This window comes from Schistocerca gregaria, chromosome 6 (assembly GCF_023897955.1).
Source record: "Schistocerca gregaria isolate iqSchGreg1 chromosome 6, iqSchGreg1.2, whole genome shotgun sequence".
Taxonomy (NCBI): domain Eukaryota; kingdom Metazoa; phylum Arthropoda; class Insecta; order Orthoptera; family Acrididae; genus Schistocerca; species Schistocerca gregaria.
In genome coordinates, this window is record NC_064925.1 from 566,993,244 (window position 1) to 567,013,434 (window position 20,191).

The 20,191-nt window shown below is 43.7% G+C and overlaps 1 non-coding gene across 1 annotated transcript; it reads right to left on the minus strand.

Annotated features, from left to right (window-relative positions):
- Positions 1-7,582: 7,582 nt before the first annotated feature.
- On the minus strand, positions 7,583-7,655 carry Trnaa-cgc (transfer RNA alanine (anticodon CGC)). Its single transcript has one exon. It is a non-coding gene; the product is annotated as a tRNA-Ala (tRNA).
- Between the last annotated feature and the right edge of the window lie 12,536 nt (positions 7,656-20,191).

Here is a 20,191-nt window from a genome sequence, read left to right on the forward strand (position 1 = left end):
GTCCGGGACACTGGCCTTTCGCCGCCGCGCCGCTCCTCTGGCCGACGCACAACACACGCGGTCGCTTGGAGAAGAGAAACACTGGGCCGCCACATCCAAGGTATCACCATCCGATGCACGACTTCGCTCGCAATAATTAAACGGGCCACCTCGCGCTGCGCGTCTCCAGTCAGCTGGGCGAGACGGCGACACGAGACACACACTGCCACGCGTAATCAGACACCGCCGCTGCCGCAGCAGAAGGCTTGGCAAACGACACAGCTGCCGTTCTCCGAACCAGAACATCGAGTAAGAAAACAGTTGTACGAAACTTGCAATAAGAGTTATGTTATGTAAAATGCTGTTTCATTCTACCTAATACCCGAGCCAAGGAAGAAGCCATCCTGCCCACACGTTGTTAAGAGAGAAATTAATTTATCTAGTATTTTCACCCTGACATAATGCTTTAGAATGCTCATCGTGACAACTGACTTGCATCAAAAGAGAAAACACAGTTACATTTAGTAGCAGAAGTGCTACATTTAGTGACCAGAACTGTTACAATAGACGCGGCACTTCCAATCGTCAGCGCCCTATGTCGTGGAACATTTTTTCCTCCAGTTCCTCAGTTCCTTTAGTTTATCGGTTGTATTAATGTTAATCATGTGAGAGAGAGAGAGAGACAGAGAGAGAGAGAGAGAGAGAGAGAGAGAGAGAGAGAAATAGGGTGAATCACCTAAAACTTTCATCGCAATTATTGCGGAAATGGAAAGTGCTATTCATGTGCGGCTTTCACAGAATGCATTCGTAGTCAGGGGCTCATATTGATGGTAGTAATAACACTCAGACAGTAGCTAGATACTTGCTCGACTGTTACTGTGCAAAGTTGCACTTTTTTAAATGGAACAATCCCTATTGGTAAACTAAAAGCAGGGTAAATTAAAATGTCAGTTGTGTTTGTTGACGGTGTCTAGTGCGTGTTGTTTACGAGATACCGTACTGTGCAAAGTTTGCACACTGACCCTTGTTTGTGCTGTTCAATCTGCGTGATCGATAGGCACGATGTTGTTGTGTGTGCTCAGAGTGTTCTTTTTGCTCCTTGGGCTCACTGCGACTTGCTAGACAGTTAGTGTCTGACAGCCCAGCAGTATGTCTTCAGCGCACGATGGGATTTATCAGCTATGAAAAAGACGGCATGTTCATTATGTAGGGACAGTGAAGGAAGAACGCAATTCATTCTTGTACGATGTATGCGGCAAGATATTCCAGTACATGTCAACCACCTAGGCAGTTATTTATCAACCTCTCCAACCAGTTACGTGAATGTGGTAGTGAAAGACCGAGACATTCTAACAGAACGAAACGAGTGGGACAGAAGAGAGGGAAATTTATGTTCTTGTTGCTGTTGCAGTTGATCTGCTCATTAGCTCCCTCGCAATCGCACGAGAAAGTGGCATGAGTGAGGCAAGCGGCCGGCCGCTGTGGCCGTGCGGTCCTAGGCACTTCAGTCTGGAACTGCGTGACCTCTACGGTCGCAGGTTCGAATCCTGCCTCGGGCATGGTTGTGTGTGATGTCCTTAGGTTAGTTAGGTTTAATTAGTTGTAAGTTCTAGGCGACTGATGACCTCAGAAGTTAAGTCGCATAGTGCTCAGAGCCATTTGAACCATTTTTTGAGGCAAGCGTCCTACACAGTCTGAATCGATATAGGTTCTATACATACCCATATCTCTCCATCAAGATCTGTATGGATACGATTATGAGAATCGTGGTAACTTCTTTGCATGGGCATTAAGATGGGGTACTCCAAATGTATCATACGCCTTGTTTAGTGACGAAGACAATTTCACCAGTCATGTCCAGGCAAACAGCCAAAACATACACTATTGGTCTGTTGACATTCCCCGTTTGCTTCGTCAGGTGGACCGTCAGCATCCATGAAGCGTGAATGTGATGTGGAATAGTGAACCAGCAGCTTATTCGGCCGTTTTTCATAGACGGAATACTAAACGCAGGCAAGTATCGCAGCATCCCAACAGATCACCTTCTACATATGTTAGAAGATGTTCCTCTGCAGACTAGAAGGAACCTGTGGTACCCATATGTTGGCTGTCCAACACATAGCGCACGAAGCGCTACAGCACGTCTTCACGAACTGTTTCCAAATCGTTGATCGGACGCAGACTTCAGACGATTAGGACGGATGGTGAAAGTAAACTAGTATAACTTACATTCCCTTCAACTAATTCAATTATCAGCCGCTAATCGCAAAGATATCGTATATGAAGATCCACCAAACAGCATGAACCGTGAATTTACCTTCAAATTCTTTTCTTAACGAATTTACTTCATTTACTAGCGATTCATCACGAACATTAACACATTTAATCACACTAGCTGAGCGTGGAAGTAGTTGCCAGGCAGTAACTGATGAAAATGAAATTACCTTTAATAAATGGGAATTTTATTCATAAAAGCCTTTTCAAAAACAGATTTAAAATTTATAAGCAGAAAAGCAGCCTCGAAATATCAAGTTACAATTTACTCAGAGGCAGAATGAAATACTTTTTTTTTGTTACAGTATGAGCCTTCGGGCTGAGAAGCTTGCCGCTCCCTTTTGACACGGCCATAGTCACGACCGCTCACAACGACCTCTCAAAGACTACAGTGGTGCAAATCTGCAACATACCAGATTACTTTAAACTAAAAATTTTGACAACTCGCACAAACACATTAACTATGCACCCCGAAAGAGGAATGGAAATGGTACAAACATTCACACTAAGAAATTATTAGCCACCGAAAGTGCAATTTGCTTTTAAAAGGACTCTTACGATGGAAGGGTGGCAACTTTATAAAAATAACTATTTAAATAAAACCCATGAAATTCAGACTTACATAAAATGTGCAACATGCTCTACATTACACAAATACCGCCTCGCAAGATGATAGGCAAGATAAAAACATATTTCAAGAATTCGGCCTTTACACTTTAATTCTATAAATTCGTTACCACCGAATCCGACAAACATGACAGAGGCAGCTATTAACGTATGGCCTTTTAACAAGGGGATTACTGAACAACGCGGGATCGCAGATAGCTCTAAACCTCCCCAACTCCACAAGGGAAAAAGGGATCACGCAGTTCACAAAAAACCATCTTCCCGCGGGAGGGCAAACGGAGAAGAATGGTGGGACGGCCCCAAAACAAAGTGGCTCGCGACCTCGCAAAGAAAACAAGTAGAATTTAACAAGTAAATGAAAAAACATAAATTCAATCACTTGATTTCTAATAAACTGCGATTTCTGGTGAAGACCTGGCGCAGCACACCCAACGCTCTCCCGAACCGTCCGCTGCCAGCCGCTTCAACGGACGCTGGAAGGCTCGCCGATCTCCCGTCTCACGGCTTGGCAGCTCGCGCCGGCCAGCCCGATGTCGTAGTTTCACTCCTGTTGCTCACGTGTCAAAGGCGAAGCCACTACCCCTTTTTATTCGGCGCTGCCCACTGGACTCACGTGGAGACCTCACTGGCGCCGACGCTCAAGGCGGACAAGTCATCTGCGCGACCGACCAAGCGACGGATCCAAACACCAATGAGCGTTGCCCGATCAATTGGAACAGACTGGCGGCATAATGCACAGACTCAGATGCAAGAACTTAGCCCCGACCAGGCGACCACTAGCTGAGTCCTGTTACTGGCGGAGTGGCAAGACTCTCGTTTTCTGGCTTAAAGTTTGATCCAAACGACAGACATACTCGTACTCCGACGACAGACAGACACTAACTGCCGCACAAATGCGAACGAGAGACAGACCAGCCACTGGTGACGCGAGACTGACCCAGCCTCACTCTGACTGACCGACTGCCGAGCTGACAGCGCCCCTTGACAGGAAACCTTCCCGCTTTCCCACCAGAGGGACACCCCAAAGCTGTGATTGCCACAGCGGCGCCACCGCCAGAGACGGAGGGCGACTGCTTCACACAACGCGCTACGGTGCGCTCTTCGAAACAGCAATTTTTTTTACCACGCCTCACAGCAAATAAAACTTAATGTGAGAATGGGTTTCTGTGGCCGTTGTCACAGTAAATAAAGTTCTTCTGGGTATTTGACCGCAGTATCATTAGGGGAAAAAAAAACACCCTGACGAAGTCTGCCCTAATAGCTGACCCCCACCTGTATTCCCACTTCCCCCCCGTCTCCATCTCTCCACCCTCCTTACCCTCTCCCAAGGCGGCTTCCGCCAGCTCCCCCTCCCTGATGATGTCCTCCTCCCCTCCATCTACCCCTCCTATCAACTTTCATCCCCCTTCTCACTTCCTGTGTCGTTTCCTTTGGGCACCCTCCCTTTCCTTTTCCCCCTGTCCCCCTTCCTCCACCCCTCTTCCCCCAGGCTTCCCCTCCCCCTTACTCCTTTCCTCCCTCCCCCTATCTCCCCTGCCCGTGGCATCTCTGCTCTCTCCTCCCACCCCCCCCCCCTCCTCCTCTCTTGGCAGGTCCCTGGACTCGTACACACTCAGTGGACATTCGCGTGCCGGAGATCATCGCCATCAGTGTCGAGTGTGTGCGCTTTCGTGTTTGTGTTTAGAGTTCTTTCGCCATCACGCCACCACCGTTCACCTGTGCCGTCGCAGTCGCCCATGTTTTGTGTGCCGTGTCAACAGCTTTTAGTGTTTTTTCTTGTCCAGCGTGAACGGTTTCATGTATCTTGTTTTTCGTGTCTAAAGTTTTTACCAGCCATTTTTATTGCATTATCTGGACCTACTTTATGTCATTCATTGTACTATTCGCGGCTGAAGAGCAGCGTATAATGCTGCTGACAGCCCACCTTTGTGCAAGGTGTTTAAAATAACAATAAAGAAAAAAAAACCTAATAGCTGAACGGTCAGCTCGTTGGAACGCCACGCACAAGAGCTCGGTTTCGATTCCCGGCTGGGGTGGGAGTTTTTCTCCCATCAGGGACTGAGCGTTGTGTGGCCCTCATTATCATTTCATCCTTATTGTCGACGCGCAAGTCGCCCAGTGTGGCGTCGCACTCAGTAAGTCTTACACTTGGCGGCCAAACTTCCCGCCTGGGAACTCCCGGCCACTGACGCCATACCATCATTTCCATTACACTGACGAAGGCCATCTGCAACAAGGGCCGAAACGTCGGAGGATTTTACACATTGACAGTGTGGTCTCATACCTGGAAGAATATTATTGACAGTAAATAAAATTCGTCACTCCCGCAAAAATCTGTTCAGTCTCATCTATAAAACAAAGTATCCTATATAAATTACACTTCTCCTCACTTCTATGTTCTGCAAAAATAAAATACAGCACTCGATGAAAAATGATCTTTGTACTCTCAGTAAACCAGTTCACTACACTCAGACAATAACTTTCAACACCACGCAAAATAATGTCTTCGACTTCCACTCATGAAACTCTTATTAATGTGTGTGTATGTTACGCATAGTAGTTAAGCAGACTGAATCTCAACGTGAGCTAACTTTTTTATCTTCAAACAAAACGAGAAACTGTACAGAATCATTATCAGTTGTTCTGGTGACGCGACATTCTCCGGAGATTAAAGTGATACTACACGAGCGCTTCTGTGAGGAGAGACGCATTTCTACCCAGGCACTCGGGGGCGTGATTTGGTCTCCAGAGACGTCACTAATTCTCTCACTGATGAAGTGTTGCATGAAAAAAGAAAATAAGAATTTCTGCAGATATGTAGCAAATATATATTTCAACACACAACAGAATTTCTAAGACGCTTAATACCCATATTTAGTCGCTGTTGCAAGTAGTGAATGTAACAAATAGATTTCTGACAGTATGACTGTAGTATAAAAGTGTTGATACGAAGGGGTGTGATGGTGCGACTGGGTAACTACAGTTAGTCTTCGCCTTGTTCGTGACTGCTACCTATACCAGTATTGTAAGCAGCATTTCTACCATCATTATATGAAATCGGTTATATCAGAAGGTTGCTTTTGTATCAAAACTGTGGGGGTTATTCTAATATTCTGTACAGATGCCTTCAGTTGTCAGACAGCAATATTCTGCAAATATTTCTTCAATATATAACTCTGAAATGAATTAATTCTGGAGTAAAGTAAAATGGTCAATGTTTTGAAATTTCAGCATTCGAGTTGCATTAGATCCCTAGAAGATTAGATAAATAAAGATTCCTTCTCTTAACCGAAGACTGTAGCCAGAAATCTTGTCTCTCTCCAAGTCAGTTATCACCTGGATTGTTGTTTTCTCTATTCCCTTGTTATTAACCGTATGGAAAAACCCTTACCCTGTATGGGGTGTCCCAGAAGGTATGGTCAATATTCAGGAATATAACAGGAAACGTCATTCGAAGAAAAAAAGGCTAAAACGCATACCATAACAGCGATTAGGACTTTTGCGGTAGAAGAGATGTGTTTACAATAGCGAAGATGAGAAAGTTGCGCTTTTTACAGCCCACTTCACAAGACTTTTTTGCTTCGAATGATCGTTCCTGTGATATCCCTGAATACTGACCTTTCCTCCTAGGAAACCCTGTATGAAGTGTATCCGAGATGATCAGTTGTTGAACAAGACACCGATAGAATATGTATAGAGTAATGGTCTTTGGTCTGATTGATGGAGAACCACGTTTGCACTGTTTTCTGCTACCATTTCACGAACCCCCGCTTTGTTTCTCACTTCTGCCACATAAACAAGAAATGTAAACAGCACACACGCGAAAATAAGTACATTGAAGTTAACACATTTGAACAGTCGATATTCCTGAAGCCTTAATAATGTGATACACTAGTCTCAAAATGGCAGCTGAAGATGCAAACGAGAGAAGAAGGCTCATTAGATCTTGAAATGATTTACCATTAGGAAGGAAGATCTCGCTTTACATGGCAAGTATTCGATGTAAGAAAAAAAATGCCCAAATTAATAACTTCTAAGGCCGGATCCTACTGCCATAATGAACAAAAATTATAATGCAACTACAGTATTTGCAGCTTGGGGACAAGACTCAGTCTGCTAACTCGGGAAGTTATTACTCACAGAAGTGGTGGGATGAACAAGGCTTGCATTTACTCTGAGGTGCTTCAAATACGACGTTAACGATTCGTCCGCTGTTAGGCGAGTATCGATACCACACAGAAACTCTCAGTGTGGCGCACCCACTGTGGACTATGGCAGATAGCGTATTAGTTTCAGCCGAATTAAGCGAAGTTGGAGCAGACTTGGAAGGAAGCATTTTCATGTCAGTAGCATCTGGTTTCACAGCTGTGCGCAAACACAAATTGGAATTTACAGTTCAGCTGTTGCTATCATTACAAATTTATTCGGAGAGTAATTCTATTCCGGAGTGATACAATTGTGCTAAGCTCGTTTGGAGGAGGCCTACGATAAAGACAGGCCGCGGTGCGTAGGTTGCGAAGGTGATGGTGGTGGTGGTGGTGGTTAGTGTTTAACGTCCCGTCGACAACGAGGTCATTAGAGACGGAGCGCAGGCTCGGGTTAGGGAAGGATTGGGAAGGAAATCGGCCGTGCCCTTTCAAAGGAACCATCCCGGCATTTGCCTGAAACTATTTAGGGAAATCACGGAAAACTTAAATCAGGATGGCTGGAGACGGGATTGAACCGTCGTCCTCCCGAATGCGAGTCCAGTGCGCTAACCACTGCGCCACCTCGCTCGGTTCACGAAGGTAGGTCTGCACTCGCTCACTCGCTCACATCGGCAGACAAACTACGTTTCTATACCTGTTAACTCGTAACTAGGCATTAGATCAGATTAGGTTAGATTAGTATTTGTTCCGTAGATCGTAAATACGACACTTCGTAATGACGTGGGACGTGTCAGGTTAATGAAAGGTGTCAATACAAGATATTACTTTACACAAATATTACATGACACTTAATTTTTTTGTAGGGCGTGGGGAAATTACCCACTTACTATATCCTTTTGGATATCTAATAAGTAGAAGCAGTTTCCATTCAGAAATTCTTTTAATTTCCTTATAAATGCTATATGGCTATCTGTCAGACTTTTGTGGCAGCATAATTTACCACCTTCTCGTGCACCCAGGTTCGTCGTTGAGTACACCATCGCAGGCGCTCCTGTCTGTGATGCGGCGTCAAGGGTAACCGCAGCCATGGTCTCCGAGCTGATAGTACATCCTGCTGCCAACGTCGTCGAACTGTTCGTGCAGATGGTTGTTGTCTTGCAAACGTCCCCATCTGTTGACTCAGGGATCGAGACGTGGCTGCACGATCCGTTACAGCCATGCGGATAAGATGCCTGTCATCTCGACTGCTAGTGATACGAGACCGTTCGGATCCAGCACGGCGTTCCGTATTACCCTCCTGAACCCACCAATTCCATAATCTGCTAACAGTCCTTGGATCTCGACCAACGCGAGCAGCAATGTCGCGATACGATAAACCGCAATCGCTATAGGCTACAATCCGACCTTTATCAAAGTCGGAAACGTGATGGTACTTATTTATCCTCCTTAGACGAGGCATCACAACAACGTTTCACCAGGCAACGCCGGTCAACTGCTGTTTGTGTATGAGAAATCGGCCTGAAACTTTCGTCATGTTCTGAAAAGCTAATCATTTACACATCACAGCATCTTCTTCCTGTCGGTTAAATTTCTCGACTGTAGCACGTCATCTTCATGGCGTAGCAATTTTAATGGCGAGTGCTGTACGTATTGTGAGGCTACAGTGAGGTTTCCTAGCTCTTTAAATAAGTGTCTGCAGGACGATCTTGGATGAGCTCCAGCAATTATTCTGATTACATTCATGTCTGTACAAATGAGAACTGTATCTTCTACTGGAATCCGCTATCATGGAATCTTACTGTTATTAGTCCCATAATGATCGGATGTCCATAGGCCTGCTTATAGTTTGTTACGGCTGTACTGGCTTACAATAAAATAAAATCGTGCTAAAATTATTATCAGTTGCATAAGGCGCCACTTAGTGTATGAAATGAGTACTGTTAAGCCGAAAAGACTAAATGCTATGAACAAGCCGTTATACAATTGATATCGAGTAGTGGTATTACATTAAATTTTGTTGTAGTACTGTTAATCAGTAAGACGTCATAATAGCAGGTTCCAGTGGAAGACGCTATTCTGTTAGTATTTACACATCCAGAAAAGCATTTTGTCTGCTGAACTGAGCGAGCGAGCGAGTTCCGGACTACCTTCGTGACGTACGTGCCGCGGCTCGTCTCTCTCGTGGGCCTCGCCAGATCCACAACCTACGTCCGACGTCAACTTCAAGAAACCACTCGCAGACGGCAGGTGGTATGACTGGCAGTGCACGGCACAGGAAGCTCGCCCGGGGTCTGGGAGGACGGCGCAGTCGTTGTCATAATGAGGAGGGGGAGCGATTTGTGAGGCCTCCAGAAGGGCACGATCGCTGGCTTTCGGGCGAAGGTTGGAATCATTTACAAAATGCCTAAGTTCGATAACTGTTCGCGTGCCGCCCTGGTCAAATGGTAAAATGGCCTCGGCAATGCCTCTGGGAGGTGGTTACCGTCGAACCTGGAGGCGCAGTGTTCCTGTTTACAAGACATTGAGGGCTACTGAAATTGATCTCGCTGGACCTGTTAATAAGCAACAATTGATGGGTGGCCCTAATGTGTTTCGTGGACTGCGATTGCAGTTTACGTGTGATCTAGAAGCTGTCTTCGGTGCCAGTACATGGCTTACAATGGCAGTTGTATGGGGCACGCAGGAAGAAGCTTTTCCAGGCTCTAACATCTTGGGCTGGAAGGCGTGGAGTGCAGCAGAGAGTACAGGACTCCTTGATAAGGTACCTTATAGGACTTTAGTACCAGATAAGCCGTTTGTCTACAAGAAGAAAGAAGAAGCTCAGTGCAGACGAGTATTTGTACTAAGTTCAGCGCCGAGGCAACTGTGATAAACCGCAGGTCGTAGATGACAAAAGTGAACAACGGCTGCGGAGACGTGTACAGGGCAGAAGAGGTACAACTGTTGAGCAACTGACCACCCAGATAAACCAAGGGGACCTCAAAAATCTCTCCTCAACGACCGTTCATTGAATGTTGTTGCATATGGGCCTCCACAACAGGCGGCTGGTTCATGCACCCATGCTGACTGCTGTTCATAGGTGACAAAGGCTGCAGTTTGCACACCGTCACCGCATCTGGTCGTCCACTGAGTGATGACAGGTGGCCTTTTCAGATCAATCACGTTCCATGCCCCAACAGACATGAAACGTCTGAGAGTGAACACCCTGCAACAGTGGCTAGAAAGATCGAGGCTGGAGGAGGGAGCGTTACGGTCTGTGGAATGTTTTCGTGCCATTCTCTGCGTGATCTCGACATTACAGGGGGGGGGGGGGGGGCACATTGGACCAACACTAGTACTTATCCATACTTTGAGACCGTGTCCATCCTTACATGCAGTACTCATCTATCCTTGGAAACAATGTCCATTCATGCATGCAGTTTTTCATCGGGATGGATGATGGCATCTACCAGCAAGACAGTGTGACCGTGTGGGTACTATTCTGTCATTCTCTGCGCAACGAATTAGTCTGAGATGTACCCTTTACCCTGTGGCTCCTGCAAGATACAATTTCCACCCCCACACTACTACAGAAGTCAGACAGACGTTCCTAACGTTCTAAAGAGAAATGCCTGACAAACTTTCAGAAATAAATATCTTCTGGAATCGTCCACTGTAAAGAAGTGACACAAAAATTCATAAAATTTCTAATGTAACTAGTGGGATACTTGGTACTGGACTAGTGCTAGTTAGTGTAAGAAAAATATGAAACTAACGAAAATTATCATTTATTTTGCAAAAATTCTGAGAAATCACAATGGCACTTTTAGTTATGAATTGAACAAGTTATTTCTGGGTTCTTTTCGGAATGTGAAGTTACCTTTTAAGGATAGGATTCGCTAATGAAATTTCTGTGCAAAATTTAAGATTGTTATTGACTTGGCAGAATGGCTGAGAGCTGGGCCTACTCAACTTGAATAATTATCCTTTAGAATGTTCCTACGTACGGGCGAGGCTGTCGCATGTGGAATGCAGTGAAGTGTACTCTTGTGGAGGAAATATGGGGCTCGCAATAGCTGTAGCGCACAATACCGTAAGCTGCAATGACTGCTGTCTGCGCCGCTAGCTGCTGACAAATAAGATAACTCTCGTTCTACCTGGATTTACCTTCGCCAATCACTCTCTCCCTATGCCTTGATGAAGTCGACGACTCCCATTCGCCCCTAGTCTAACTATTGGCGTGGTACACCGGTCAGATAACCAGACCACCGCGATGCCAATCAAAAATTCGCTCGCAGGCGTTTAACTATAACTCTGTCCGTGCACACTGCACAATAAGTGCGGCGGCCAACACAGTTAACAACGCTTAATCGCAATGACTCAATATAGAGTCGCACTCTGATTCACTCATGACAGAGGTGCTCTCCCAGTGAAGCAGTGAGGAGAGACTTGTTCCTCGCTCTTTGAGTATACGTTTGAGCGAACACGCTCTCGTTACATGTTCTCGCTCCAAGAGTGACAACGTAACGGCCCCTCTCCACGCCAGACGCGAAGTATATCTTTCGGTCTCTTCCATTACTCATTCAGCTCAACGTGTCAGCAATATCTTCTGCCAATCAGCATTGCTCTTCTAAAACGGGAGAATGACGTTTCGTTTAAGGCGACCAATCCGGAAACCTGTAGCATCGGCGTTTGGCGTTTGCTGTCTCCCTGTGAAAATCTCTGAAACTGTGTGCTATGTTCTAAAGAATGTGTAGGTTGGGCACTCCCACACAATGTAGCGGAATTTGCTTTTAAGCTGAACACGGGGTAGTTCTTCCTTTCACTCGGGCAAGCATTGTCTGGTCTATGGGCGGTCACCGGCCGACTAGATAGGCTCAGTCGTCCTCTGAAGGGACCGGCCCCCGGGCGTACAGTGTACGTCTCCCAAACTAAAAGCCTCTGTAACCATCGTGTCTTGAATGTGTGTGTGTGTACGCCAGCCTCAAGTATCTCAATCTCGGTGCGCATTTGGGATTTATTAGTTATTTGCATATCGGCTATGTGAATTCATACAACATTGACTTTATCTTATCGAGTTTGGGTTCGAATGAAGAATCTTGATGTGTGGAATATGACTGTGACGGCGGAATGTGTAAGAAATGAAGGTCAGGAGATCACGACGTCTTACAACAGTGCAATACATCACAGAGCTCACTGTCACGTGCTTGGTTCGAAGAGCACCAGGATGTGTTTACTATACTCTCCTGGCCACCAGACTCCCCGAATTAAAACCCAATAAAATATTTAGGGAGCCTCATCTATCGGGCCATTCGCACCATGGTTTGTTAGCCGAGAAATCTAAGGCATGTAGCCACGGTATGTGAGTTAGAATAGCTCCAGGTTCCTGTAGGCACCTTCCAGAATCTCACCGACTCCCTACCTGCACGCCTCGGTGTGGTCCGCGCTGATGCAGGAGGTTGTTCAGGGTTTTAACAGGTTGTAACGTTATTGTGACTCGGCAGTGAATATTTTTCATATTTTAGGCTACAAATACATCGAATGTTCACCATAGTGGTAACAGCGTAAATAGCCATAAACACCCATTATTATATGCTTACACGATCGCACAACAATCGGTGGAAGCAATCACATATTAAAACATATACGAGTATGCCTACAGGGCGATTTAAAGTGGAACGACCACTTGAAATAAACCTCAGACAGATGTTACGCTGACATTCATTACATTCATTAGATGAGTTCACTGGAAACGTGTCCACCCAGAAAAGAAATAGCGTACAAAACCCTTGTTCGACCAATAGGCTTGAAACTGCTCGTCCATCTGGGATCCTTAGGGACTAGCCGATAGGGCTGAGAAAATATGAAGAAGAGCAACACGTTTCGTTACCGAATCAAATAATAAGTGCAAAAGCGCAACAGAGGTTCTCAGCCGACTCCACTGACAGACGATGCAAAAGAGGTGTTCTATATCATGGTGTGATTTACTGGTAAAGTATCGAGACCATACGTTCCTGGAAGAGTTAAGTAATGCATTTTGCGTTTCTATGCATATCTCGCGAAAAGACCGTGAAAGGTGAAATTAGATTGGAGCACATAGGAGTCTTGCGAACAACAGTTCTTCCCGCGAGCCATTCGCGACTGGAACAGTAAGACGGGAAAGTGCCACTGGAAGGCAACATACCTTCCGCCACACACTGTAAGGTGGCACTCGGAGTACTGATGCAGATGAAGGGACTGGTGGGCAAGGCGGTCAGAAAGTACTGTCGAATTCGGAAAGTGTGGGTCGCTGACCGCCATACGCCCATCCTGGTTTACGTTTTTCACAATTAATCGCTTGGCATACCGTTTAGTTATATTAGAGCCGTGGCCAAGAGGTTGGAGACACGCGTGCCAAACAGGCCGACATCACACGCGTGACAGTCGCAGCACGGGTGACGTACCTACATTCTCGTTTATTTCTGGCGATACTGTCTTGTTGACATATATCAAAATATAAGTATGAAATTTGTATACAGAAACAGTACTGCTTCATTCGATCCCTGCGAAACCCTACATTTAAGCAGGATAATGCACGACCGCATGTTGCAGGTCCTGTACGGGCCTTTCTGGATACAGAAAATGTTCATCTGCTGCCCTGGCCAGCACATTCTCCAGATTTCTCACCAATCGAAAACGTCTGGTCAATGTTGGCCGAGCAACTGGCTCGTCAGAATACGCCAGTCACTACTCTTCATGAACTATGGTATCGTGTTGAGGCTGCACGGGTAGCTGTACCTATACACGGCATCCCAGCTCTGTTTGACTAAATGCCCAGGCGTATCAAGGCCGTTATTACGGCCAGAGGTGGTTATTCTGGGTACTGATTTCTCAGGATCTATGCACCCAAATTGCGTGAAAATGTTATCACATGTCAGTTCTAGTATAATATATTTGTCTAATGAATACGCGTTAATCATCTGCGTTTCTCCTTGGTGTAGCAATTTTAATGGCCAGTACTGTAGAAATTATCTTGCCCTTGAGCGTCTTCAAATATGACTGTTTCGTGTAATAACACGACGCCTAAATATTGCTAGTGTCAATAAACCTTCAATTACGAGAATAAATGTTCCCCTTGAAAGAATTTCTAATAGAAAAATATCCAAAACTCAAAACATTAGTAGTCCATCATTGTATGATATTTTCAAAAGCATTATGATAGAGGTAAGCCCACCTTATACTCAATAGCTCCCCCGCGATTTCATATCGCACTTTGTGTTTTATGCTAACTTTACATATCCTTGTTGGGTGCTTTTTCTTCTTAGGCTTGGGATAGATATGTTATGGGCATTGGACCAAATATTGTGCTTGGAGTTTAAGAGGTGTTTCACCTAGCGAAGTCTTCCGCGAGTTTCATACTCTCGTAATTGGACATTTTCAAAATTTTCCTTTGTTATATTTATTCTGTAAACATGGTATGATTTCTTTCTTTGATCGTGCATTGTTTTATGGATAATGTACATGTTTAACAGAGCCGTATTCGACATACAGATAAGGGTTTTCGGTGTCCTCTGAGGATTTTTCATAGGACTGGGAAACAGGCCAACACATGAAATTGAAAATTTTACCCGTTTCCTTATTGCGTTCGAAGATGCATTCGTTCTTCATTATTTTTGTAAACTCCTTGGTTATCTGTTCAACGAACTCTACGTTTCTTTACACTTTCGTCTTTTATTGATGTCATATACACGGCACCCTATCTTTCCATCTCAGAGCCAGCAAATTATTACAACTTCTCTATAAACATTTTTCTTCCCTTAAGTGTTGTTTTTAAATATTTTTGGCATAGTTAGCCAATTGCTAAGTACTGTTCCGATAACATTTGTGTTTACCTGAAGTAACTTTAAAAAGAACTTGGGGAGGAGTACCAATGCCAAGAAACAAAGTTCACTCCTTATTCAGTATGGAATTTGACAAGTCCATGATATCATTCTCTGACGCACTAATATTCCGATCAATTTTGTTTCTGCCCACTGTGTATTGTCCAACCGTAACAAAAACCAGTATTTGCCTTTCATAGCCTATAAATTTTTAATCAAAATCTCACTCTTTTCGATGTATTACATTGTTTATGCACTATATGTTCTTTATATGTATATCGTCAAGATTAGACTATCAAGATTAGTCTATACTGACAGCATCATCCTGTGTATAAATTTCTTTAAATTTCTCGTTAGAAACCTGAATGATAGGTCTCATTTTTCGAGGCCACTAACAACTATCGACAGTTCCATTTTTGATAAAATTGTAAGAATCTCTAAATTTGTTTGACTGTATTGTACGTTTTACTTTTTAAAATATTTGCGTTTCGACTAGCCGTCTTGTAGGAAAATACATTTGGATACTTCGTTTTCTGAACTGAGCCACCAAAATATACAGTGCACAGTTGGTCTCCATTTTGCTCGAAAGTAAAAGGGTACCAAGCGTCGTTCACTTTCCGTTTATTTCATACACTATCACTTAACTGACATGCGAAGAGATTTGTTTCTGTAACAGTATTTCCCAAAGTTATCATGATACATAATATAAAATAGTTCTAATAATCCGTGGTGTTCACTTAAATGATTTGAAACAAATGCCTTCATGCTACGAATCTCAGAATATTTCCAAATGGTTGCCTTGTTTTTCGTTTCCTGTCAAATCCATGAAATGCACTATTTTTTTATTGAATTTTTCCTTTTAATGTCGTCATCTATAATGATTTTGTACAAGCACGTCGCTATAATTGGATTCTTCATCACTACTCCACGTAAACGCCCTTCTGTTAACATGATCTTAGGATTTAATAAATTTTCTTCAAAAAAGAAAGTTCAAAACCATTAGCACGCTTGGTTTCTAATGCAGATGTAACGATTTATGACGAATTCTCGCTGCATAATGGTGAAAACTAAACCACCCTTGTAAGTGACAAGTGTTCGTCTCCAGAGTTCACGTATGGCCCGCATTTGTTTCCACGTGTCTCAGTCGAGATATTAGTGTTCGGTCTAGAGTTTTTATCTCGATTCAGACTCGTCAATGTACACCAAGGGGACAAAGGAAATCCTTTTCTGATAATGTTGCAATAGTTCGTTCAACCAGAGCTTTCGCAAGTGTTTTTTTATGCCCATTCCAACTCAACGCTCCGACAGAGCGACGTAGTTTTTGAAGGGGCTTTAAACTCTTACATCCTCACCATTTGTAAAAAAAGTAAGTTCTAATCAACCATAGACTCAGAACACACGAACCACACTCTCATATTCCACAGAGAGTACTTGCCCTGTGGTTGGCCACCTGGTTGTGTCGGTTTCTGGCCATTTACCAAGAACTCGTGGCAGGATACGTAGCAGACTTCCCATTTGTTTATGATTCTTAAGGAAGAGAAATGCTTTATTGGATCGATGAGCTTTATTTTCCTTTGCTAAGTTGTTGCGCAGGAATTCCAAATGGGTATTCAGCTGCGAAACCGGCTGGCATATCTGTCCTGCATACATTTGTCGTGCAACATGGCTATTTATCGTCCAGTTTACATCGTAATTAAAATTGTTTAGTGCCTGGCAACGAGAGATAGTAGCGGGGAAACTGACCTTGATAGATATGTTGAGTGCAGGAGTAGCGGCATTCTCGAAGAGGAATGCATCTACGTAACGACTCACCACGAAGAATATACAGTGTGATGGAGCTAAGACACGCCACCTCAAATACATCCAAAATGAATAAACATATCTAGGTGCGGTTTTCGCCAAGTTACAGCAAACAATATGGTAATTTCCCGAAGTTCGTAAGTATTTCTTTTTTTTACGACGCCGACTTCTTTCCTATTGGAACTATCTTTCTGTGGTATTTGATGTAAGCATCTAAAAAAGAACTTCAACGACATAACTTACATGGGAACTGATCAAATAGTATTAAGATAACAGTTCCGAAAACCTTTGTCCCTCCGTCTGGAGAAAGAGGTTCTACAAACACCTGCCCTATTGCACCAAATGTAATGCAACACATAACCTAGATACAGTTCGCGAGCTCATTATCGTGGCTGTCATAGCAAGCGCTCTGAATGTTGAGCCTGAGAATTGCTGCACGCCATGAAGTGATTCTGGACAAACAATATTACACGTTCAATTTCATCTGGAGTTAATAGCAGCAAAGGCCCGTGTTAACCAGGCATTTCACGCCTTCAGCAGTCGTCGGTGCTTCGTAATGGACATCTTGTTTTAATTTTCGTCACAGATAGAAGTATAGAAGTTTTAAATTTGGTGAGCGTGCAGAAAAATTTTTATATCCTGAATGGCCTTTCCAACGCTCTCCCAGTTTTCTTGTAAGGCGGTGTGTCACTACTTTTACACGATGTGTGGGACGTCTGTAAGGCTGTTACCACACTGACTGCATTATGTCCAGTGGATCTTAGGAACTCGAGATACTTGAGTGTAATTAGATTCCCATCAAAAAACAGGGACCAACGATGAGAGTCTTGAAAAACCCGTACCAAACTTTGATAGACAAAGAGCGTTGTTTTGATCCTCTTCTTTGGCAAAGCGTGCATTTTGAAAGGACGATTAGTGCATATTCCGCAGATTGACCTACCCAAGGTCTTTAAATAATGATACTTCCTTAAACAAAATTTTTCACAGACACGCCGCACTGTAGCAAGTTTTGGAAGTAACTACCACGAAGCTGCAGACGCAGCGAAATGTGAAGAGGACAAAATGTGACAGAATGTAGCGTTCGCAGAACTCTCGTTCAGTTGACCCCTCCCGTACTTCCGAGATACCTCTTAGTGACATCTGCTACGAAAATAATAGTTTTAGTTCTTTCATCGGGTGGTCTTCTTTGTCCTTAGCGTGTTTTATTCTCCACACTTTCAGTTACTAGAACTTTTTTTAAAAAAATGTTTGCAAAGACGGACCGCGAGGCCTTGCCATGATCTGGATACTCTTCAACAGACAACCGAACCGCTGCGCTAAATGTTTTCCGACATTCACCGTAAACATACATTCGTAATTGTTAATTACGAATGCCGGCCGTGGTGGCCGAGCGGTTCTAGGTGCTACAGTCTGGAACCGCGCGACCGCTACGGCCACAGGTTCGAATCCTGCCTCGGGCATGGATGTGTATGATGTCCTTAGATTTGTTAGGTTTAAGTAGTTCTAAGTTCTAGGGGAGTGATGACCTCAGAAGTTAAGTCCCATAGTGCTCATAGCCATTTGAACCATTTAATTACGAATACAGAAATGATAAGACTGCAGCGTGTACTTGTAATTTGGAAGTTTCGAACTCTGCCGAAATTGCAACCTAACAGCTTTATCGTGAGATCACATGACAATCCCAGTCTAATGTTGACAGAACAGAATGTTGGCAGAGCAGAATGCTCCCTCCAGAGATAACTAGTCTGTAAGGAAGAATGAAGATGACACCTGAGGAATTACTGTAAAGTTTTATGACAGATGCTTTCAGAGCACATATAGTGGCGAATATACATCAACGTATATTTTCGAAAATAAATGAAATGCATTTAAAAGTAACCTAAATAGAAAATAAGTAATACATCTTGATTCTTGCAAAGTAGAAAACAGCAACCAGTCACTTTTAATAATACTATTCATTCACGTAAATAGCGCAGTTGTCTATTTCGAAACAACGAGTTCATCAACAAACGGCTGTACACCATGAGATACGTTTTTGATGTTGTTGCCGTTAGTTTTAATTTTTACTCCCCCCTTTTTGTGAAAATTTCATGTGGTGATGGTGCCGCAAAAACAAAGTTCGATGTGTGAGGAACGGTCTGTTTAACAATAATTGTACGAAATAACAACGCAAATAAATCAGTAACGTGAAACTGTTTTAGTTGCATCGAAAATCACGCGATATTACGTTGCACTGTTGATTGCTTGTGTTCCCAACTCGATGGCTACTCTGCAATTCACAGTTACGCGCCTGGCAAAGGTTTCATAGAACCACCTTCAAGCTATTTCTCCACCATGCCGCTGTCGGACGTCGCCCGGAAGGAGTGAGCACTTACATCTTTCTGCGCGAGCTCTGATTTCTATTATTTTATTATCGGAGGAGAAATTTGGTGATCGAAATTTCAAGAGAAGATCGGACCACAATGGAAAACACTTTTGTTTTAGTGATTGCTACACCAGTTCACGTATCATATCCGTGGGACTTTGTCCCCTGTTTCGCGATAATACGAGCTGCCCTTCATTGCAGTTTTTGACGCCCTCCCACAGTCCCATCTGATGCGGATCACACACCGCTCGTCAATACTCCGTAATATGGCGGACAAGCGTGGTGTAAGCAGTCTCAGTAGTACACCCGTAGCACTTTCCAAATGTTCTACCAATAAATCGTAGTGTTTGGTTTCCTTTCTGTACAACATTACCTACGTGATAGTCCCAATTTTAGTTAAGCGTATTTGTAATCCCTAAGTACTGAGTTGAATTAACAGCGTTTAGATTTGTGTGATTTATCGTGTAACCAAAATATACCGTATCCCTTTCAGTGCTCATGTGGATAACTTTACGTTTGTTATAATTTAGAGTTAATTGCAACTTTTCCCATCATACAGATATCTTGCTAAATCATTTTGAAATTGTTTTTGCTGACTTTACAAGACAGTAAATGACAGCATCCTCTGCAAACAATCTAAGAGGGCTGCACAGATTTTCTCCTAAGCCGTTTACATAGGCCAGGAACAACACAGAGCCTATAACATTCCCTTGGGGAACGCTAGATTTTACTTCTGTTTTACACGATGACGTCCGTCAGTTGACCTTTCTGACAGGAACTTGTCGATCCAGTCGCACAACTGACGCGTTACTCCATAGGTACAGAATTTGATAAGAAGTCGCTTCTGAGAATCGGTGTCAAAAGCTTTCATGCGGTAGTGAAGACTGTACGAGGTACTTTTTTCATACATATGTTGCGTGAAGTACCACTCAGAGCAGTAAGCCTCGCAAAATGGAAGAATGTGTACTGTGATGTCGATACCACAACAATAAAGATGCCAGAGCATTTATCTCTCAGGAGTGTTTCAAATGTGTAGACAAACGTGACAAAATTTACAAATTTATATTATGTGACAATGATTACAATTACGATAAACAAATAAACAGACCTGTCTATTAGAAACTGTTACATTATTTAAATGTGATACAGAGAGTTTTCGA